The sequence below is a fragment of the Antennarius striatus genome, chromosome 15 (genome assembly GCF_040054535.1).
Source record: "Antennarius striatus isolate MH-2024 chromosome 15, ASM4005453v1, whole genome shotgun sequence".
Lineage (NCBI taxonomy): Eukaryota > Metazoa > Chordata > Actinopteri > Lophiiformes > Antennariidae > Antennarius > Antennarius striatus.
The window spans coordinates 449,081-471,357 of NC_090790.1; the positions used below are offsets into that span (position 1 = coordinate 449,081).

The 22,277-nt window shown below is 45.8% G+C and overlaps 1 long non-coding RNA gene across 2 annotated transcripts; it reads left to right on the top strand.

Moving 5' to 3' along the window:
• The first annotated feature begins 18,403 nt into the window (after positions 1-18,403).
• On the top strand, positions 18,404-20,102 carry LOC137608865 (uncharacterized). 2 transcript variants are annotated; one of them, XR_011038245.1, is made up of 5 exons: positions 18,405-18,467; positions 18,546-18,647; positions 18,813-19,022; positions 19,162-19,226; positions 19,321-20,102. It is a non-coding gene; the product is annotated as an uncharacterized lncRNA (long non-coding RNA). The 2 variants fall into 2 exon arrangements; XR_011038244.1 differs by having other exon boundaries at positions 18,404-18,647.
• The last annotated feature ends 2,175 nt before the right edge of the window (positions 20,103-22,277 follow it).

A 22,277-nucleotide genomic window follows, 5' to 3' on the forward strand; every position in this document is an offset into this window, starting at 1 on the left:
CCTACTGTAGGTACAGCGTGTGTGTGCTAAACCTACAGTACCTACTGTAGGTACAACGTGTGTGTGCTAAACCTACAGTACCCACTGTAGGTACAACGTGTGTGTGCTAAACCTACAGTACCCACTGTAGGTACAACGTGTGTGTGCTAAACCTACAGTACCCACTGTAGGTACAACGTGTGTGTGCTAAACCTACAGTACCTACTGTAAGAACGTGTGTGTGCTAAACCTACAGTACCTACTGTAGGTACAACGTGTGTGTGCTAAACCTACAGTACCTACTGTAGCAACAACATGTGTGTGCTAAACCTACAGTACCTACTGTAGGTACAACGTGTGTGTGTGTGCTAAACCTACAGTACCTACTGTAGGCACAACGTGTGTGTGTGTGTGCTAAACCTAGAGTACCTACTGTAGGTACAACGTGTGTGTGCTAAACCTACAGTACCTAATGTAGGTACAACGTGTGTGTGCTAAACCTACAGTACCTACTGTAAGAACGTGTGTGTGCTAAACCTACAGTACCTACTGTAGGCACAACGTGTGTGTGCTAAACCTACAGTACCTACTGTAGGCACAACGTGTGTGTGCTAACCCTACAGTACCTACTGTAGGTACAACGTGTGTGTGCTAAACCTACAGTACCTACTGTAGGTACAACGTGTGTGTGCTAAACCTGAAGTACCTACTGTAAGAACGTGTGTGTGCTAAACCTACAGTACCTACTGTAGGTACAACGTGTGTGTGCTAAACCTACAGTACCTACTGTAGGTACAACGTGTTTGTGCTAAACCTACAGTACCTACTGTAAGAACGTGTGTGTGCTAAACCTACAGTACCTACTGTAGGCACAACGTGTGTGTGCTAAACCTACAGTACCTACTGTAGGTACAACGTGTGTGTGCTAAACCTACAGTACCTACTGTAGGTACAACGTGTGTGAGCTAAACCTACAGTACCTACTGTAGGTACAACGTGTTTGTGCTAAACCTACAGTACCTACTGTAGGCACAACGTGTGTGTGTGTGCTAAACCTACAGTACCTACTGTAGGCACAACGTGTGTGTGTGTGCTAAACCTACAGTACCTACTGTAGGCACAACGTGTGTGTGTGTGCTAAAGCTACAGTACCTACTGTAGGCACAACGTGTGTGTGCTAAACCTACAGTACCTACTGTAGGTACAACGTGTGTGTGCTAAACCTACAGTACCTACTGTAGGCACCACTTGTGTGTGCTAAACCTACAGTACCTACTAACGGGCACAACGTGTGTGTGCTAAACCTACAGTACCTACTGTAGGTACAACGTGTGTGTGCTAAACCTACAGTACCTACAGTAGGTACAACGTGTGTGTGCTAAACCTACAGTACCTACTGTAGGTACAACGTGTGTGTGCTAACCCTACAGTACCTACTGTAGGTACAACGTGTGTGTGCTAAACCTACAGTACCTACTGTAGGTACAGCGTGTGTGTGTGTGCTAAACCTACACTACCTACTGTAGGCACAACGTGTGTGTGTGTGCTAAACCTACAGTACCTACTGTAGGCACAACGTGTGTGTGCTAAACCTACAGTACCTACTTTAGGTACAGCGTGTGTGTGCTAAACCTACAGTACCTACTGTAAGAACGTGTGTGTGCTAAACCTACAGTACCTACTGTAGGTACAACGTGTGTGTGCTTAACCTACATTACCTACTGTAGGTACAACGTGTGTGTGCTAAACCTACAGTACCCACTGTAGGTACAACGTGTGTGTGCTAAACCTACAGTACCTACTGTAGGTACAACGTGTGTGTGCTAAACCTACAGTACCTACTGTAAGAACGTGTGTGTGCTAAACCTACAGTACCTACTGTAGGTACAACGTGTGTGTGCTAAACCTACAGTACCTACTGTAGGTACAACGTGTGTGTGCTAAACCTACAGTACCTACTGTAGGTACAACGTGTGTGTGCTAAACCTACAGTACCTACTGTAGGTACAACGTGTGTGTGCTAAACCTACAGTACCTACTGTAGGTACAACGTGTGTGTGCTAAACCTACAGTACCTACTGTAGGTACAACGTGTGTGTGCTAAACCTACAGTACCTACTGTAGGTACAACGTGTGTGTGCTAAACCTACAGTACCTACTGTAGGCACAACGTGTGTGTGTGTGCTAAACCTACAGTACCTACTGTAGGCACAACGTGTGTGTGTGTGCTAAACCTACAGTACCTACTGTAGGCACCACTTGTGTGTGCTAAGCCTACAGTACCTACTAAAGGGCACAACGTGTGTGTGCTAAACCTACAGTACCTACTGTAGGTACAACGTGTGTGTGCTAAACCTACAGTACCTACAGTAGGTACAACGTGTGTGTGCTAAACCTACAGTACCTACTGTAGGTACAACGTGTGTGTGCTAACCCTACAGTACCTACTGTAGGTACAACGTGTGTGTGCTAAACCTACAGTACCTACTGTAGGTACAACGTGTGTGTGCTAAACCTGAAGTACCTACTGTAAGAACGTGTGTGTGCTAAACCTACAGTACCTACTGTAGGTACAACGTGTGTGTGCTAAACCTACAGTACCTACTGTAGGTACAACGTGTTTGTGCTAAACCTACAGTACCTACTGTAAGAACGTGTGTGTGCTAAACCTACAGTACCTACTGTAGGCACAACGTGTGTGTGCTAAACCTACAGTACCTACTGTAGGTACAACGTGTGTGTGCTAAACCTACAGTACCTACTGTAGGTACAACGTGTGTGAGCTAAACCTACAGTACCTACTGTACGTACAACGTGTGTATGTGTGCTAAACCTACAGTACCTACTGTAGGTACAACGTGTCTGTGTGTGCGAAACCTACAGTACCTACTGTAGGTACAACGTGTGTGTGTGTGCTAAACCTACAGTACCTACTGTAAGAACGTGTGTGTGCTAAACCTAAAGTACCTACTGTAGGCACAACGTGTGTGTGCTAAACCTACAGTACCTACTGTAGGCACAACGTGTGTGTGCTAAACCTACAGTACCTACTGTAGGCACAATGTGTGTGTGCTAAACCTACAGTACCTACTGTAGGCACAACGTGTGTGTGCTAAACCTACAGTACCTACTGTAGGTACAGCGTGTGTGTGCTAAACCTACAGTACCTACTGTAGGTACAACGTGTGTGCGCTAAACCTACAGTACCTACTGTACGTACAACGTGTGTATGTGTGCTAAACCTACAGTACCTACTGTAGGCACAACGTGTGTGTGTGTGCTAAAGCTACAGTACCTACTGTAGGCACAACGTGTGTGTGCTAAAACCTACAGTTCCTACTGTAGGTACAACGTGTGTGTGCTAAACCTACAGTACCTACTGTAGGCACCACTTGTGTGTGCTAAACCTACAGTACCTACTAAAGGGCACAACGTGTGTGTGCTAAACCTACAGTACCTACTGTAGGTACAACGTGTGTGTGCTAAACCTACAGTACCTACAGTAGGTACAACGTGTGTGTGCTAAACCTACAGTACCTACTGTAGGTACAACGTGTGTGTGCTAACCCTACAGTACCTACTGTAGGTACAACGTGTGTGTGCTAAACCTACAGTACCTACTGTAGGTACAGCGTGTGTGTGTGTGCTAAACCTACAGTACCTACTGTAGGCACAACGTGTGTGTGTGTGCTAAACCTACAGTACCTACTGTAGGCACAACGTGTGTGTGCTAAACCTACAGTACCTACTGTAGGTACAGCGTGTGTGTGCTAAACCTACAGTACCTACTGTAAGAACGTGTGTGTGCTAAACCTACAGTACCTACTGTAGGTACAACGTGTGTGTGCTTAACCTACATTACCTACTGTAGGTACAACGTGTGTGTGCTAAACCTACAGTACCCACTGTAGGTACAACGTGTGTGTGCTAAACCTACAGTACCTACTGTAGGTACAACGTGTGTGTGCTAAACCTACAGTACCTACTGTAAGAACGTGTGTGTGCTAAACCTACAGTACCTACTGTAGGTACAACGTGTGTGTGCTAAACCTACAGTACCTACTGTAGGTACAACGTGTGTGTGCTAAACCTACAGTACCTACTGTAGGTACAACGTGTGTGTGCTAAACCTACAGTACCTACTGTAGGTACAACGTGTGTGTGCTAAACCTACAGTACCTACTGTAGGTACAACGTGTGTGTGCTAAAACTACAGTACCTACTGTAGGTACAACGTGTGTGTGCTAAACCTACAGTACCTACTGTAGGTACAACGTGTGTGTGCTAAACCTACAGTACCTACTGTAGGCACAACGTGTGTGTGTGTGCTAAACCTACAGTACCTACTGTAGGCACAACGTGTGTGTGTGTGCTAAACCTACAGTACCTACTGTAGGCACAACGTGTGTGTGTGTGCTAAACCTACAGTACCTACTGTAGGCACAACGTGTGTGTGCTAAACCTACAGTTCCTACTGTAGGTACAACGTGTGTGTGCTAAACCTACAGTACCTACTGTAGGCACCACTTGTGTGTGCTAAACCTACAGTACCTACTAAAGGGCACAACGTGTGTGTGCTAAACCTACAGTACCTACTGTAGGTACAACGTGTGTGTGCTAAACCTACAGTACCTACAGTAGGTACAACGTGTGTGTGCTAAACCTACAGTACCTACTGTAGGTACAACGTGTGTGTGCTAACCCTACAGTACCTACTGTAGGTACAACGTGTGTGTGCTAAACCTACAGTACCTACTGTAGGTACAACGTGTGTGTGCTAAACCTGAAGTACCTACTGTAAGAACGTGTGTGTGCTAAACCTACAGTACCTACTGTAGGTACAACGTGTGTGTGCTAAACCTACAGTACCTACTGTAGGTACAACGTGTTTGTGCTAAACCTACAGTACCTACTGTAAGAACGTGTGTGTGCTAAACCTACAGTACCTACTGTAGGCACAACTTGTGTGTGCTAAACCTACAGTACCTACTGTAGGTACAACGTGTGTGTGCTAAACTTACAGTACCTACTGTAGGTACAACGTGTGTGTGAGCTAAACCTACAGTACCTACTGTACGTACAACGTGTGTATGTGTGCTAAACCTACAGTACCTACTGTAGGTACAACGTGTGTGTGTGTGCGAAACCTACAGTACCTACTGTAGGTACAACGTGTGTGTGTGTGCTAAACCTACAGTACCTACTGTAAGAACGTGTGTGTGCTAAACCTAAAGTACCTACTGTAGGCACAACGTGTGTGTGCTAAACCTACAGTACCTACTGTAGGCACAACGTGTGTGTGCTAAACCTACAGTACCTACTGTAGGCACAACGTGTGTGTGCTAAACCTACAGTACCTACTGTAGGTACAGCGTGTGTGTGCTAAACCTACAGTACCTACTGTAGGTACAACGTGTGTGAGCTAAACCTACAGTACCTACTGTACGTACATCGTGTGTATGTGTGCTAAACCTACAGTACCTACTGTAGGTACAACGTGTGTGTGTGCGCGAAACCTACAGTACCTACTGTAGGTACAACGCGTGTGTTAGTGCTAAACCTACAGTACCTACTGTAAGAACGTGTGTGTGCTAAACCTACAGTACCTACTGTAGGCACAACGTGTGTGTGCTAAACCTACAGTACCTACTGTAGGCACAACGTGTGTGTGCTAAACCTACAGTACCTACTGTAAGCACAACGTGTGTGTGCTAAACCTACAGTACCTACTGTAGGCACAACGTGTGTGTGCTAAACCTACAGTACCTACTGTAGGTACAGCGTGTGTGTGCTAAACCTACAGTACCTACTGTAGGTACAGCGTGTGTGTGCTAAACCTACAGTACCTACTGTAGGTACAACGTGTGTGTGCTAAACCTACAGTACCCACTGTAGGTACAACGTGTGTGTGCTAAACCTACAGTACTCACTGTAGGTACAACGTGTGTGTGCTAAACCTACAGTACCTACTGTAAGAACGTGTGTGTGCTAAACCTACAGTACCTACTGTAGGTACAACGTGTGTGTGCTAAACCTACAGTACCTACTGTAGCAACAACATGTGTGTGCTAAACCTACAGTACCTACTGTAGGTACAACGTGTGTGTGTGTGCTAAACCTACAGTACCTACTGTAGGCACAACGTGTGTGTGTGTGCTAAACCTACAGTACCTACTGTAGGTACAACGTGTGTGTGCTAAACCTACAGTACCTAATGTAGGTACAACGTGTGTGTGCTAAACCTACAGTACCTACTGTAAGAACGTGTGTGTGCTAAACCTACAGTACCTACTGTAGGCACAACGTGTGTGTGCTAAACCTACAGTACCTACTGTAGGCACAACGTGTGTGTGCTAAACTTACAGTACCTACTATAGGCACAACGTGTGTGTGCTAAACCTACAGTACCTACTGTAGGTACGTGTGTGTGCTAAACCTACAGTACCTACTGCAGGTACAACGTGTGTGTGCTAAACCTACAGTACCTACTGTAAGAACGTGTGTGTGCTAAACCTACAGTACCTACTGTAGGCACAACGTGTGTGTGCTAAACCTACAGTACCTACTGTAAGAACGTGTGTGTGCTAAACCTACAGTACCTACTGTAGGCACAACGTGTGTGTGCTAAACCTACAGTACCCACTGTAGGTACAACGTGTGTGTGCTAAACCTACAGTACCTACTGTAGGTACAACGTGTGTGTGCTAAACCTACAGTACCTACTGTAAGAACGTGTGTGTGCTAAACCTACAGTACCTACTGTAGGTACAACATGTGTGTGCTAAACCTACAGTACCTACTGTAGGTACAACGTGTGTGTGCTAAACCAACAGTACCTACTGTAGGTACAACGTGTGTGATAAACCTACAGTACCTACTGTAGGTACAACGTGTGTGTGCTAAACCTACAGTACCTACTGTAGGTACAACGTGTGTGTGCTAAACCTACAGTACCTACTGTAGGTACAACGTGTGTGTGCTAAACCTACAGTACCTACTGTAGGTACAACGTGTGTGTGCTAAACCTACAGTACCTACTGTAGGTACAACGTGTGTGTGCTAAACCTACAGTACCTACTGTAGGCACAACGTGTGTGTGTGTGCTAAACCTACAGTACCTACTGTAGGCACAACGTGTGTGTGTGTGTGCTAAACCTACAGTACCTACTGTAGGCACAACGTGTGTGTGTGTGCTAAACCTACAGTACCTACTGTAGGCACAACGTGTGTGTGCTAAACCTACAGTTCCTACTGTAGGTACAACGTGTGTGTGCTAAACCTACAGTACCTACTGTAGGCACCACTTGTGTGTGCTAAACCTACAGTACCTACTAAAGGGCACAACGTGTGTGTGCTAAACCTACAGTACCTACTGTAGGTACAACGTGTGTGTGCTAAACCTACAGTACCTACAGTAGGTACAACGTGTGTGTGCTAAACCTACAGTACCTACTGTAAGAACGTGTGTGTGCTAAACCTACAGTACCTACTGTAGGCACAACGTGTGTGTGCTAAACCTACAGTACCTACTGTAGGTACAACGTGTGTGTGCTAAACCTACAGTTCCTACTGTAGGTACAACGTGTGTGAGCTAAACCTACAGTACCTACTGTACGTACAACGTGTGTATGTGTGCTAAACCTACAGTACCTACTGTAGGTACAACGTGTGTGTGTGTGCGAAACCTACAGTCCCTACTGTAGGTACACCGTGTGTGTGTGTGCTAAACCTACAGTACCTACTGTAAGAACGTGTGTGTGCTAAACCTAAAGTACCTACTGTAGGCACAACGTGTGTGTGCTAAACCTACAGTACCTACTGTAGGCACAACGTGTGTGTGCTAAACCTACAGTACCTACTGTAGGCACAACGTGTGTGTGCTAAACCTACAGTACCTACTGTAGGCACAACGTGTGTGTGCTAAAACTACAGTACCTACTGTAGGTACAGCGTGTGTGTGCTAAACCTACAGTACCTACTGTAGGTACAACGTGTGTGAGCTAAACCTACAGTACCTACTGTACGTACAACGTGTGTATGTGTGCTAAACCTACAGTACCTACTGTAGGTACAACGTGTGTGTGTGTGCGAAACCTACAGTACCTACTGTAGGTACAACGTGTGTGTGTGTGCTAAACCTACAGTACCTACTGTAAGAACGTGTGTGTGCTAAACCTACAGTACCTACTGTAGGCACAACGTGTGTGTGCTAAACCTACAGTACCTACTGTAGGCACAACGTGTGTGTGCTAAACCTACAGTACCTACTGTAGGCACAACGTGTGTGTGCTAAACCTACAGTACCTACTGTAGGTACAGCGTGTGTGTGCTCAACCTACAGTACCTACTGTAGGTACAGCGTGTGTGTGCTAAACCTACAGTACCTACTGTAGGTACAGCGTGTGTGTGCTAAACCTACAGTACCTACTGTAGGTACAACGTGTGTGTGCTAAACCTACAGTACCCACTGTAGGTACAACGTGTGTGTGCTATACCTACAGTACCCACTGTAGGTACAACGTGTGTGTGCTAAACCTACAGTACCCACTGTAGGTACAACGTGTGTGTGCTAAACCTACAGTACCTACTGTAGGTACAACGTGTGTGTGCTAAACCTACAGTACCTACTGTAAGAACGTGTGTGTGCTAAACCTACAGTACCTACTGTAGGTACAACATGTGTGTGCTAAACCTACAGTACCTACTGTAGGTACAACGTGTGTGTGCTAAACCAACAGTACCTACTGTAGGTACAACGTGTGTGTGCTAAACCTACAGTACCTACTGTAGGTACAACGTGTGTGTGCTAAACCTACAGTACCTACTGTAGGTACAACGTGTGTGTGCTAAACCTACAGTACCTACTGTAGGTACAACGTGTGTGTGCTAAACCTACAGTACCTACTGTAGGTACAACGTGTGTGTGCTAAACCTACAGTACCTACTGTAGGTACAACGTGTGTGTGCTAAACCTACAGTACCTACTGTAGGCACAACGTGTGTGTGTGTGCTAAACCTACAGTACCTACTGTAGGCACAACGTGTGTGTGTGTGTGCTAAACCTACAGTACCTACTGTAGGTACAACGTGTGTGTGCTAAACCTACAGTACCTACTGTAGGTACAACGTGTGTGTGCTAAACCTACAGTACCTACTGTAGGCACAACGTGTGTGTGTGTGCTAAACCTACAGTACCTACTGTAGGCACAACGTGTGTATGCTAAACCTACAGTACCTACTGTAGGCACAACGTGTGTGTGCTAAACCTACAGTACCTACTGTAGGCACAACGTGTGTGTGCTAAACCTACAGTACCTACTGTAGGTACAGCGTGTGTGTGCTCAACCTACAGTACCTACTGTAGGTACAGCGTGTGTGTGCTAAACCTACAGTACCTACTGTAGGTACAGCGTGTGTGTGCTAAACCTACAGTACCTACTGTAGGTACAACGTGTGTGTGCTAAACCTACAGTACCCACTGTAGGTACAACGTGTGTGTGCTATACCTACAGTACCCACTGTAGGTACAACGTGTGTGTGCTAAACCTACAGTACCCACTGTAGGTACAACGTGTGTGTGCTAAACCTACAGTACCTACTGTAGGTACAACGTGTGTGTGCTAAACCTACAGTACCTACTGTAAGAACGTGTGTGTGCTAAACCTACAGTACCTACTGTAGGTACAACATGTGTGTGCTAAACCTACAGTACCTACTGTAGGTACAACGTGTGTGTGCTAAACCAACAGTACCTACTGTAGGTACAACGTGTGTGTGCTAAACCTACAGTACCTACTGTAGGTACAACGTGTGTGTGCTAAACCTACAGTACCTACTGTAGGTACAACGTGTGTGTGCTAAACCTACAGTACCTACTGTAGGTACAACGTGTGTGTGCTAAACCTACAGTACCTACTGTAGGTACAACGTGTGTGTGCTAAACCTACAGTACCTACTGTAGGTACAACGTGTGTGTGCTAAACCTACAGTACCTACTGTAGGCACAACGTGTGTGTGTGTGCTAAACCTACAGTACCTACTGTAGGCACAACGTGTGTGTGTGTGTGCTAAACCTACAGTACCTACTGAAGGCACAACGTGTGTGTGTGTGCTAAACCTACAGTACCTACTGTAGGCACAACGTGTGTGTGCTAAACCTACAGTTCCTACTGTAGGTACAACGTGTGTGTGCTAAACCTACAGTACCTACTGTAGGCACCACTTGTGTGTGCTAAACCTACAGTACCTACTAAAGGGCACAACGTGTGTGTGCTAAACCTACAGTACCTACTGTAGGTACAACGTGTGTGTGCTAAACCTACAGTACCTACAGTAGGTACAACGTGTGTGTGCTAAACCTACAGTACCTACTGTAGGTACAACGTGTGTGTGCTAAGCCTACAGTACCTACTGTAGGTACAACGTGTGTGTGCTAAACCCACAGTACCTACTGTAGGTACAACGTGTGTGTGCTAAACCTGAAGTACCTACTGTAAGAACGTGTGTGTGCTAAACCTACAGTACCTACTGTAGGTACAACGTGTGTGTGCTAAACCTACAGTACCTACTGTAGGTACAACGTGTTTGTGCTAAACCTACAGTACCAACTGTAAGAACGTGTGTGTGCTAAACCTACAGTACCTACTGTAGGCACAACGTGTGTGTGCTAAACCTACAGTACCTACTGTAGGTACAACGTGTGTGTGCTAAACCTACAGTTCCTACTGTAGGTACAACGTGTGTGAGCTAAACCTACAGTACCTACTGTACGTACAACGTGTGTATGTGTGCTAAACCTACAGTACCTACTGTAGGTACAACGTGTGTGTGTGTGCAAAACCTACAGTCCCTACTGTAGGTACACCGTGTGTGTGTGTGCTAAACCTACAGTACCTACTGTAAGAACGTGTGTGTGCTAAACCTAAAGTACCTACTGTAGGCACAACGTGTGTGTGCTAAACCTACAGTACCTACTGTAGGCACAACGTGTGTGTGCTAAACCTACAGTACCTACTGTAGGCACAACGTGTGTGTGCTAAACCTACAGTACCTACTGTAGGCACAACGTGTGTGTGCTAAAACTACAGTACCTACTGTAGGTACAGCGTGTGTGTGCTAAACCTACAGTACCTACTGTAGGTACAACGTGTGTGAGCTAAACCTACAGTACCTACTGTACGTACAACGTGTGTATGTGTGCTAAACCTACAGTACCTACTGTAGGTACAACGTGTGTGTGTGTGCGAAACCTACAGTACCTACTGTAGGTACAACGTGTGTGTGTGTGCTAAACCTACAGTACCTACTGTAAGAACGTGTGTGTGCTAAACCTACAGTACCTACTGTAGGCACAACGTGTGTGTGCTAAACCTACAGTACCTACTGTAGGCACAACGTGTGTGTGCTAAACCTACAGTACCTACTGTAGGCACAACGTGTGTGTGCTAAACCTACAGTACCTACTGTAGGTACAGCGTGTGTGTGCTCAACCTACAGTACCTACTGTAGGTACAGCGTGTGTGTGCTCAACCTACAGTACCTACTGTAGGTACAACGTGTGTGTGCTAAACCTACAGTACCTACAGTAGGTACAACGTGTGTGTGCTAAACCTACAGTACCTACTGTAGGTACAACGTGTGTGTGCTAAGCCTACAGTACCTACTGTAGGTACAACGTGTGTGTGCTAAACCCACAGTACCTACTGTAGGTACAACGTGTGTGTGCTAAACCTGAAGTACCTACTGTAAGAACGTGTGTGTGCTAAACCTACAGTACCTACTGTAGGTACAACGTGTGTGTGCTAAACCTACAGTACCTACTGTAGGTACAACGTGTTTGTGCTAAACCTACAGTACCAACTGTAAGAACGTGTGTGTGCTAAACCTACAGTACCTACTGTAGGCACAACGTGTGTGTGCTAAACCTACAGTACCTACTGTAGGTACAACGTGTGTGTGCTAAACCTACAGTTCCTACTGTAGGTACAACGTGTGTGAGCTAAACCTACAGTACCTACTGTACGTACAACGTGTGTATGTGTGCTAAACCTACAGTACCTACTGTAGGTACAACGTGTGTGTGTGTGCAAAACCTACAGTCCCTACTGTAGGTACACCGTGTGTGTGTGTGCTAAACCTACAGTACCTACTGTAAGAACGTGTGTGTGCTAAACCTAAAGTACCTACTGTAGGCACAACGTGTGTGTGCTAAACCTACAGTACCTACTGTAGGCACAACGTGTGTGTGCTAAACCTACAGTACCTACTGTAGGCACAACGTGTGTGTGCTAAACCTACAGTACCTACTGTAGGCACAACGTGTGTGTGCTAAAACTACAGTACCTACTGTAGGTACAGCGTGTGTGTGCTAAACCTACAGTACCTACTGTAGGTACAACGTGTGTGAGCTAAACCTACAGTACCTACTGTACGTACAACGTGTGTATGTGTGCTAAACCTACAGTACCTACTGTAGGTACAACGTGTGTGTGTGTGCGAAACCTACAGTACCTACTGTAGGTACAACGTGTGTGTGTGTGCTAAACCTACAGTACCTACTGTAAGAACGTGTGTGTGCTAAACCTACAGTACCTACTGTAGGCACAACGTGTGTGTGCTAAACCTACAGTACCTACTGTAGGCACAACGTGTGTGTGCTAAACCTACAGTACCTACTGTAGGCACAACGTGTGTGTGCTAAACCTACAGTACCTACTGTAGGTACAGCGTGTGTGTGCTCAACCTACAGTACCTACTGTAGGTACAGCGTGTGTGTGCTCAACCTACAGTACCTACTGTAGGTACAACGTGTGTGTGCTAAACCTACAGTACCTACTGTAGGTACAACGTGTGTGTGCTAAACCTACAGTACCCACTGTAGGTACAACGTGTGTGTGCTAAACCTACAGTACCCACTGTAGGTACAACGTGTGTGTGCTAAACCTACAGTACCTACTGTAGGTACAACGTGTGTGTGCTAAACCTACAGTACCTACTGTAAGAACGTGTGTGTGCTAAACCTACAGTACCTACTGTAGGTACAACATGTGTGTGCTAAACCTACAGTACCTACTGTAGGTACAACGTGTGTGTGCTAAACCAACAGTACCTACTGTACGTACAACGTGTGTATGTGTGCTATACCTACAGTACCCACTGTAGGTACAACGTGTGTGTGCTAAACCTACAGTACCCACTGTAGGTACAACGTGTGTGTGCTAAACCTACAGTACCTACTGTAGGTACAACGTGTGTGTGCTAAACCTACAGTACCTACTGTAAGAACGTGTGTGTGCTAAACCTACAGTACCTACTGTAGGTACAACATGTGTGTGCTAAACCTACAGTACCTACTGTAGGTACAACGTGTGTGTGCTAAACCAACAGTACCTACTGTAGGTACAACGTGTGTGTGCTAAACCTACAGTACCTACTGTAGGTACAACGTGTGTGTGCTAAACCTACAGTACCTACTGTAGGTACAACGTGTGTGTGCTAAACCTACAGTACCTACTGTAGGTACAACGTGTGTGTGCTAAACCTACAGTACCTACTGTAGGTACAACGTGTGTGTGCTAAACCTACAGTACCTACTGTAGGTACAACGTGTGTGTGCTAAACCTACAGTACCTACTGTAGGCACAACGTGTGTGTGTGTGCTAAACCTACAGTACCTACTGTAGGCACAACGTGTGTGTGTGTGTGCTAAACCTACAGTACCTACTGAAGGCACAACGTGTGTGTGTGTGCTAAACCTACAGTACCTACTGTAGGCACAACGTGTGTGTGCTAAACCTACAGTTCCTACTGTAGGTACAACGTGTGTGTGCTAAACCTACAGTACCTACTGTAGGCACCACTTGTGTGTGCTAAACCTACAGTACCTACTAAAGGGCACAACGTGTGTGTGCTAAACCTACAGTACCTACTGTAGGTACAACGTGTGTGTGCTAAACCTACAGTACCTACAGTAGGTACAACGTGTGTGTGCTAAACCTACAGTACCTACTGTAGGTACAACGTGTGTGTGCTAAGCCTACAGTACCTACTGTAGGTACAACGTGTGTGTGCTAAACCCACAGTACCTACTGTAGGTACAACGTGTGTGTGCTAAACCTGAAGTACCTACTGTAAGAACGTGTGTGTGCTAAACCTACAGTACCTACTGTAGGTACAACGTGTGTGTGCTAAACCTACAGTACCTACTGTAGGTACAACGTGTTTGTGCTAAACCTACAGTACCAACTGTAAGAACGTGTGTGTGCTAAACCTACAGTACCTACTGTAGGCACAACGTGTGTGTGCTAAACCTACAGTACCTACTGTAGGTACAACGTGTGTGTGCTAAACCTACAGTTCCTACTGTAGGTACAACGTGTGTGAGCTAAACCTACAGTACCTACTGTACGTACAACGTGTGTATGTGTGCTAAACCTACAGTACCTACTGTAGGTACAACGTGTGTGTGTGTGCAAAACCTACAGTCCCTACTGTAGGTACACCGTGTGTGTGTGTGCTAAACCTACAGTACCTACTGTAAGAACGTGTGTGTGCTAAACCTAAAGTACCTACTGTAGGCACAACGTGTGTGTGCTAAACCTACAGTACCTACTGTAGGCACAACGTGTGTGTGCTAAACCTACAGTACCTACTGTAGGCACAACGTGTGTGTGCTAAACCTACAGTACCTACTGTAGGCACAACGTGTGTGTGCTAAAACTACAGTACCTACTGTAGGTACAGCGTGTGTGTGCTAAACCTACAGTACCTACTGTAGGTACAACGTGTGTGAGCTAAACCTACAGTACCTACTGTACGTACAACGTGTGTATGTGTGCTAAACCTACAGTACCTACTGTAGGTACAACGTGTGTGTGTGTGCGAAACCTACAGTACCTACTGTAGGTACAACGTGTGTGTGTGTGCTAAACCTACAGTACCTACTGTAAGAACGTGTGTGTGCTAAACCTACAGTACCTACTGTAGGCACAACGTGTGTGTGCTAAACCTACAGTACCTACTGTAGGCACAACGTGTGTGTGCTAAACCTACAGTACCTACTGTAGGCACAACGTGTGTGTGCTAAACCTACAGTACCTACTGTAGGTACAGCGTGTGTGTGCTCAACCTACAGTACCTACTGTAGGTACAGCGTGTGTGTGCTAAACCTACAGTACCTACTGTAGGTACAGCGTGTGTGTGCTAAACCTACAGTACCTACTGTAGGTACAACGTGTGTGTGCTAAACCTACAGTACCCACTGTAGGTACAACGTGTGTGTGCTAAACCTACAGTACCCACTGTAGGTACAACGTGTGTGTGCTAAACCTACAGTACCCACTGTAGGTACAACGTGTGTGTGCTAAACCTACAGTACCTACTGTAAGAACGTGTGTGTGCTAAACCTACAGTACCTACTGTAGGTACAACGTGTGTGTGCTAAACCTACAGTACCTACTGTAGCAACAACATGTGTGTGCTAAACCTACAGTACCTACTGTAGGTACAACGTGTGTGTGTGTGCTAAACCTACAGTACCTACTGTAGGCACAACGTGTGTGTGTGTGTGCTAAACCTAGAGTACCTACTGTAGGTACAACGTGTGTGTGCTAAACCTACAGTACCTAATGTAGGTACAACGTGTGTGTGCTAAACCTACAGTACCTACTGTAAGAACGTGTGTGTGCTAAACCTACAGTACCTACTGTAGGCACAACGTGTGTGTGCTAAACCTACAGTACCTACTGTAGGCACAACGTGTGTGTGCTAAACTTACAGTACCTACTATAGGCACAACGTGTGTGTGCTAAACCTACAGTACCTACTACAGTACCTACTGTAGGTACAACGTGTGTGTGCTAAACCTACAGTACCTACTGTAGGTACAACGTGTGTGTGCTAAACCTACATTACCTACTGTAGGTACAACGTGTGTGTGCTAAACCTACAGTACCTACTGTAGGTACGTGTGTGTGCTAAACCTACAGTACCTACTGTAGGTACAACGTGTGTGTGCTAAACCTACAGTACCTACTGTAAGAACGTGTGTGTGCTAAACCTACAGTACCTACTGTAGGCACAACGTGTGTGTGCTAAACCTACAGTACCTACTGTAGGTACAACGTGTGTGTGCTAAACCTACAGTACCTACTGTAGGTACAACGTGTGTGTGCTAAACCTACAGTACCTACTGTAGGTACAACGTGTGTGTGCTAAACCTACATTACCTACTGTCGGTACAACGTGTGTTTGCTAAACCTACAGTACCTACTGTAGCTACAACGTGTGTGTGCTAAACCTACAGTACCTACTGTAGGTACAACGTGTGTGTGCTAAACCTACAGTACCTACTGTAGGCACAACGTGTGTGTGCTAAACCTACAGTACCTACTGTAGGTACAGCGTGTGTGTGCTAAACCTACAGTACCTACTGTAGGTACAGCGTGTGTGTGCTAAACCTACAGTACCTACTGTAGGTACGTGTGTGTGCTAAACCTACAGTACCTACTGTAGGTACAACGTGTGTGTGCTAAACCTACAGTACCTACTGTAAGAACGTGTGTGTGCTAAACCTACAGTACCTACTGTAGGCACAACGTGTGTGTGCTAAACCTACAGTACCTACTGTAAGAACGTGTGTGTGCTAAACCTACAGTACCTACTGTAGGCACAACGTGTGTGTGCTAAACCTACAGTACCCACTGTAGGTACAACGTGTGTGTGCTAAACCTACAGTACCTACTGTAGGTACAACGTGTGTGTGCTAAACCTACAGTACCTACTGTAAGAACGTGTGTGTGCTAAACCTACAGTACCTACTGTAGGTACAACATGTGTGTGCTAAACCTACAGTACCTACTGTAGGTACAACGTGTGTGTGCTAAACCAACAGTACCTACTGTAGGTACAACGTGTGTGTGCTAAACCTACAGTACCTACTGTAGGTACAACGTGTGTGTGCTATACCTACAGTACCTACTGTAGGTACAACGTGTGTGTGCTAAACCTACAGTACCTACTGTAGGTACAACGTGTGTGTGCTAAACCTACAGTACCTACTGTAGGTACAACGTGTGTGTGCTAAACCTACAGTACCTACTGTAGGTACAACGTGTGTGTGCTAAACCTACAGTACCTACTGTAGGCACAACGTGTGTGTGTGTGCTAAACCTACAGTACCTACTGTAGGCACAACGTGTGTGTGTGTGTGCTAAACCTACAGTACCTACTGTAGGCACAACGTGTGTGTGTGTGCTAAACCTACAGTACCTACTGTAGGCACAACGTGTGTGTGCTAAATGTAGCAAGTTTCCAGGCTACATTAATTAAAGATATTAGCTTTCGGACTAGTGAATCAGAAGACCAATTCGACTCATGGAGGTAGCGGTGCAATGAACCACACAAACACAGAACTTTATGTGCAATTAATTATATTAATTTGTGAAGAAAAAATATATATATATATACAGTGAACCCCAATATTCACTCTCTGCAGAAGGAATAAAATTAACTAAAGTGAAGTACATTTCAGATAAACCCACACACAATATTTATCATCACACTCATTGTCCAAAATAATCCAGGGTCAAGTCCAAGCCGTAATTGGTCCGTTGGCAATGGCGTGTGTGTGCGTGTGTGTATGTGGGTGTGTCCGGAGGTGACGTGGGGGGACCGGCTTCCAGAGCCTCCTACCAGACCAGGCGAAGTTCTCCGCATCGGTTGTCCCCGCTCTGAATCAGAGTCCTAGCTCGCCATCGTTTAGTCGAGTCCTCACCGGCACTCCGACCAAATCCATTAAAAAAATGTTCAACGTTCATATAGTTCGTATAACTCGTCCACACAGGTCTGTTCCGGTAGCCTGCGGCTGATCAGGGAACTCCAATGCCGGCTGCTTTCGACGCTTCCGGATCTCTCTCTCTTTCGCGGACACACACCCCCCAACGCCGTTTTCTCACTGGCTTTTATTGCAGGTGACATCATTAGCCACCCGCAGCCCCACAGGTGAATGCGTGATGTCATACACCACGTGACAAGTTCACACTAGTGTGGAACCTAACGTCCTTTGCTATGGTAAGAATAAAAATATTAATAACAAAAATATTAATAATAACCAAAATAACCATCGAATATTACTGTGGTAACATTCATCCTGGTTACACTCTCCCGTCCTTAAACTATGCTCGTCCCGTTGCATGCTAACTAAACAATTTCAACAGACGGCACAACCAGATCTGATGGGGGTGAAACACCTAGGAGGTTGGACAAGCTGCGTATTACCAGTTGAACTACAGATTCTGAGGGTTTACCAAGAGCTGTATACTGGAGTCGATCAGGAGCTAAACGTTGACGGGTTGAACGTCTAAGAGTTGGGTCATGGTCAGCTACTTCAGTGGCAACTAATGGTTCTGAGTCAGTGGCAACTGGTGGCTCTGCATTAGTGGCAACTGGTGGATCTGCGTCAGTGGCAACTAGCTGGAATGACTCTTCAGGTAAGTTTTCAATTTGTGACTTATTAACAAGATTTCCTTCCACCCTTGATTCCTCTTCAAATACTTCCGAGACCACAGGGCTAACAGACGGAGGAGTTAGAGGACTGCTTTGGACAGCTACAATCGATGACGAAGGAACAGGAGCTGGAATGTCTTTGTCCATGGTGAATTGGACTGCGGGTAAGTTTGGATTCAGTGAAACTACGGTCTCAAAATCATCATCACTAGCAAGGTACTCCAAGGAGCCGTCAGCATCTTGACTGCAATGGTCAACAACTTGACGAGAACGAGTACATGGTCTTACAGCAGGAATTGTGTCAAATGATGCCCTACGGTCTTCCTTAGATGGAAGGAAACCACAGGGGAGAAGGAGGTCTCTATGGAGAGTGCGAATGGGTCCATCTCCGATTTCCGGCTTCACTTTGTAGACTGGGAGATCACCAGCTCTGCTAACCACCACATAGACGTCTTCTTCCCACTTGTCAGACAGTTTATGTTTTCCCCTGAGACGCACATTCCTCACAAGCACTCGATCACCTGCTTCCAATGCTGCTGGTATGACTCTCTGATCAAACCGTGTTTTGTTTCGTTCTGCTGATTTATGAGCATTCTCTGAGGCTATTTTGAAACTCTCTTCCAGTCGTAACTTCAGTCCTTGAACATATTGTGAATGACTTTTGTTCTTGGCCCCCAGCAGTGGTAGTCCAAAAACCATATCGACAGGAAGACGGGGTGTTCGGCCAAACATTAACTCATAAGGTGTGTAACCGGTCACATCGTTCTTAGTACAGTTGTATGCATGAACTAATGGTTTCACATAGTCCTTCCATTTTGACTTTTGCTTCTCTTCCAGTGTTCCAAGCATGCTCAAAAGTGTCCGATTAAATCTCTCCACGGGATTGCCTCTGGGATGGTACGGTGTAGTTCGACTCTTCTGGATTCCTGCAACTTCACACAATTCTTTGATCAATTTTGATTCAAAATCTGTTCCTTGATCTGTGTGGATACGCTCGGGGATGCCATAATAGACAATAAAATTGTCCCATAAACATTTTGCCACAGTTTTTGCCTTTTGGTTTGGTGTTGGAAGGGCCACAGCAAACTTTGTAAAGTGATCTGTTAAAACAAGAATGTCCTTGGCATTACTAGAGTCAGGCTCGAGGCTCAGGAAATCCATACAGAGTAACTCGAGGGGACGTGAGGTGATTATATTGACAAGTGGTGCACTCTTCTCAGGAAGGGTTTTCCTTCGCACACAGCGGCCACAGGTCCTAATCTTTTGTTCGACGTCCCTAGCCATTTTAGGCCAATAGAACCGTGCACGAACAAGATCAAGGGTGCGATCGATTCCAAGGTGACCCATATCATCATGAAGGCTCTTCAGTACAAAAGGGCGGAGTTCATCAGGGAGAACAAGTTGGTATGACAAAGCTGCATTGTTGTGACGTTTGCGGTACAAGATACCATCTATGAGTTCTAACCTTGTCCATTCTCGCAACAAAAGAGGGAGTTCGGGCAATTCCACCCTAGCTGTTGGTGGGACCTTCTCTCCTGTCTCCATCTGGTGAATGAGTTCTCTCATGCTTGGGTCTGCCCTCTGTTTTTCTTTCAAGCTGGAGTGAGACAGCGCTGGAACAACAGGTAAGTGATCTTCAGAGATGTAACTTTCTAGTACAGCATCGGCTCTATGTGAAAGCGACTCGATCAGGGTCATGCAACACTGACCAGAATCAACGGCCTGAGAGGCTTTAACCAGCTGACTCTGGCAGATTGCGTCGACAATGTCAGGAGAAATGACATCAGTGTCTGCAAGATGGTGGGATATAAACTGGTGAATAAGTTCAACATCTTTCGGTGACTCTTCGGCAGGGGCTGTGTTGGGTCGCCGGGAGAGTGCGTCTGCATCATAATTGTGCTTTCCAGCTCGATAGAGCAACTTAAAAGAGAATGTGGAAAGAGCAGCCAACCAACGATGACCAGTAGCATCCAGTTTAGCTGATGTCAGAACATAGGTCAGGGGGTTGCTGTCTGTCACTACTGTGAATTCTGCTCCATACAGATAGTCCTGAAACTTTTCGGTGACACTCCATTTAAGTGCTAAAAATTCTAGTTTGTGGGCTGGATATCTACTCTCACTCTGAGAAAGACCACGGCTGGCAAAAGCTATTGCCCGAAGCTTTCCGTCCTGTTCTTGATACAAGGCAGCACCTAAACCTGTAATGCTTGCATCCGTGTGTAAAATGTAAGGAAGAGCTGGGTCAGCGAACCCGAGAACTGGTGCAGATGAAAGTTTGTCAATGAGGGTCTCAAAGGCTTGTTGGCAACCTTGATTCCATCGCTCTCCAAAAGGCTGGTTTGAGCTGCAGTGCAACTTGGCGGATGTCTGAGGTTTGGTCTTTCGGACTGGGGCGTAACCCCGAGTTAGATCATTGAGAGGCTTGGCGATGACAGCATAGTCTTTAATAAAGCGGCGGTAGTACCCTGCGAAACCCAGGAAAGATCTCAGCTGCTTTAGGTTTGTGGGAATGGACCAGGACTTGATGGCAGCAATCTTTTCAGGATCTGTTTCAACCCCGCTCTCTGACACAATATGCCCCAGGTAACGGACTGAAGTCTGGAAAAATTTACATTTTTCTGGAGAAAGCTTTAATCCATACTCCTTCAGCCGGCTCAGTACTCGCAGTAGTCTTTTCTCATGCTCTTCTAGAGTGTTTGAGAATATGATTAGATCATCAAGAAACACCAGCACTTCCTTGAGATGAAGGTCTCCCATGCATCGCTCCATCAACCGCTGGAATGTGCTTGGTGCGTTAGTGACTCCTTGAGGCATTCTATTGAATTCCCAGAAACCTAACGGAGTTACAAAAGCAGTCTTGGGTTTGTCTGCCTCTTCCATTTCGATCTGATAATATCCTGATTTCAAGTCGAGTACTGAAAACCATCTTGAACCGGTAAGGGCAATAAAAGACTCTTCCAAGTTTGGCAGGGCATAGGCATCTTTTATAGTCTGGAGATTGAGTTTACGATAGTCAATGCACAGCCGTACATCACCATTCTTCTTTTTGACAACCACAATAGGAGATGAAAAAGGAGATGTTGACTCCCTAATCACACCAGCATCCAGAAGCTCACGAAGATGTCTGCGTACAGCTTCAATGTCTTTTGGATGGATAGGGCGGGCACGTTGCTTGAACGGGGTCTCATCATGAAGAGTGATATGGTGTTTAACTTGGTTGGTGCATCCAAAGTCAAGATCGTGGTGGGAGAATACTTCAGATATTACGTTGAGCTTCTCAGTGACTCGCTCCTTCCACTCTGATGTTATGGGAGAGTTGCCAAAATTCAGATTCAAGTTGACAGATTGCTGTGTGATTCTGGATGGGGGGTCAGTCACATGATGCTGAGACAGGATGCAGTGGTAGGTCTCAAGCTCTGCAATTACACTGAAGGATGGAATATAAACATCTTGCTCTGACTCGTTGGTTACAATTACTGGAACTTTATAGGGAAAATGAGCTGGAAATGATATTAAACAGCTGCTGACGCACAACCCACCAGGCAGAGCTGACACAGGATGGTGAAGTAAGACTGACTGGTTGGCTGTTGGAGAGGGGGTCCTAGCTGTGCCCTCGATCACCAAAGTGCGGCCGGCCGGAACTCGCACTGGGGCTTTGCTTAAGAGTCGAACCACTCCAACATTACCAGTGTCATGTTGCTGATGCGTCAGCTGCAGTGTCTTTAATACAGCTCTGTAACCTTGAGTACTTGGCTGAAATGCTGAAGATTTATTACACATATATTGTTCGTACA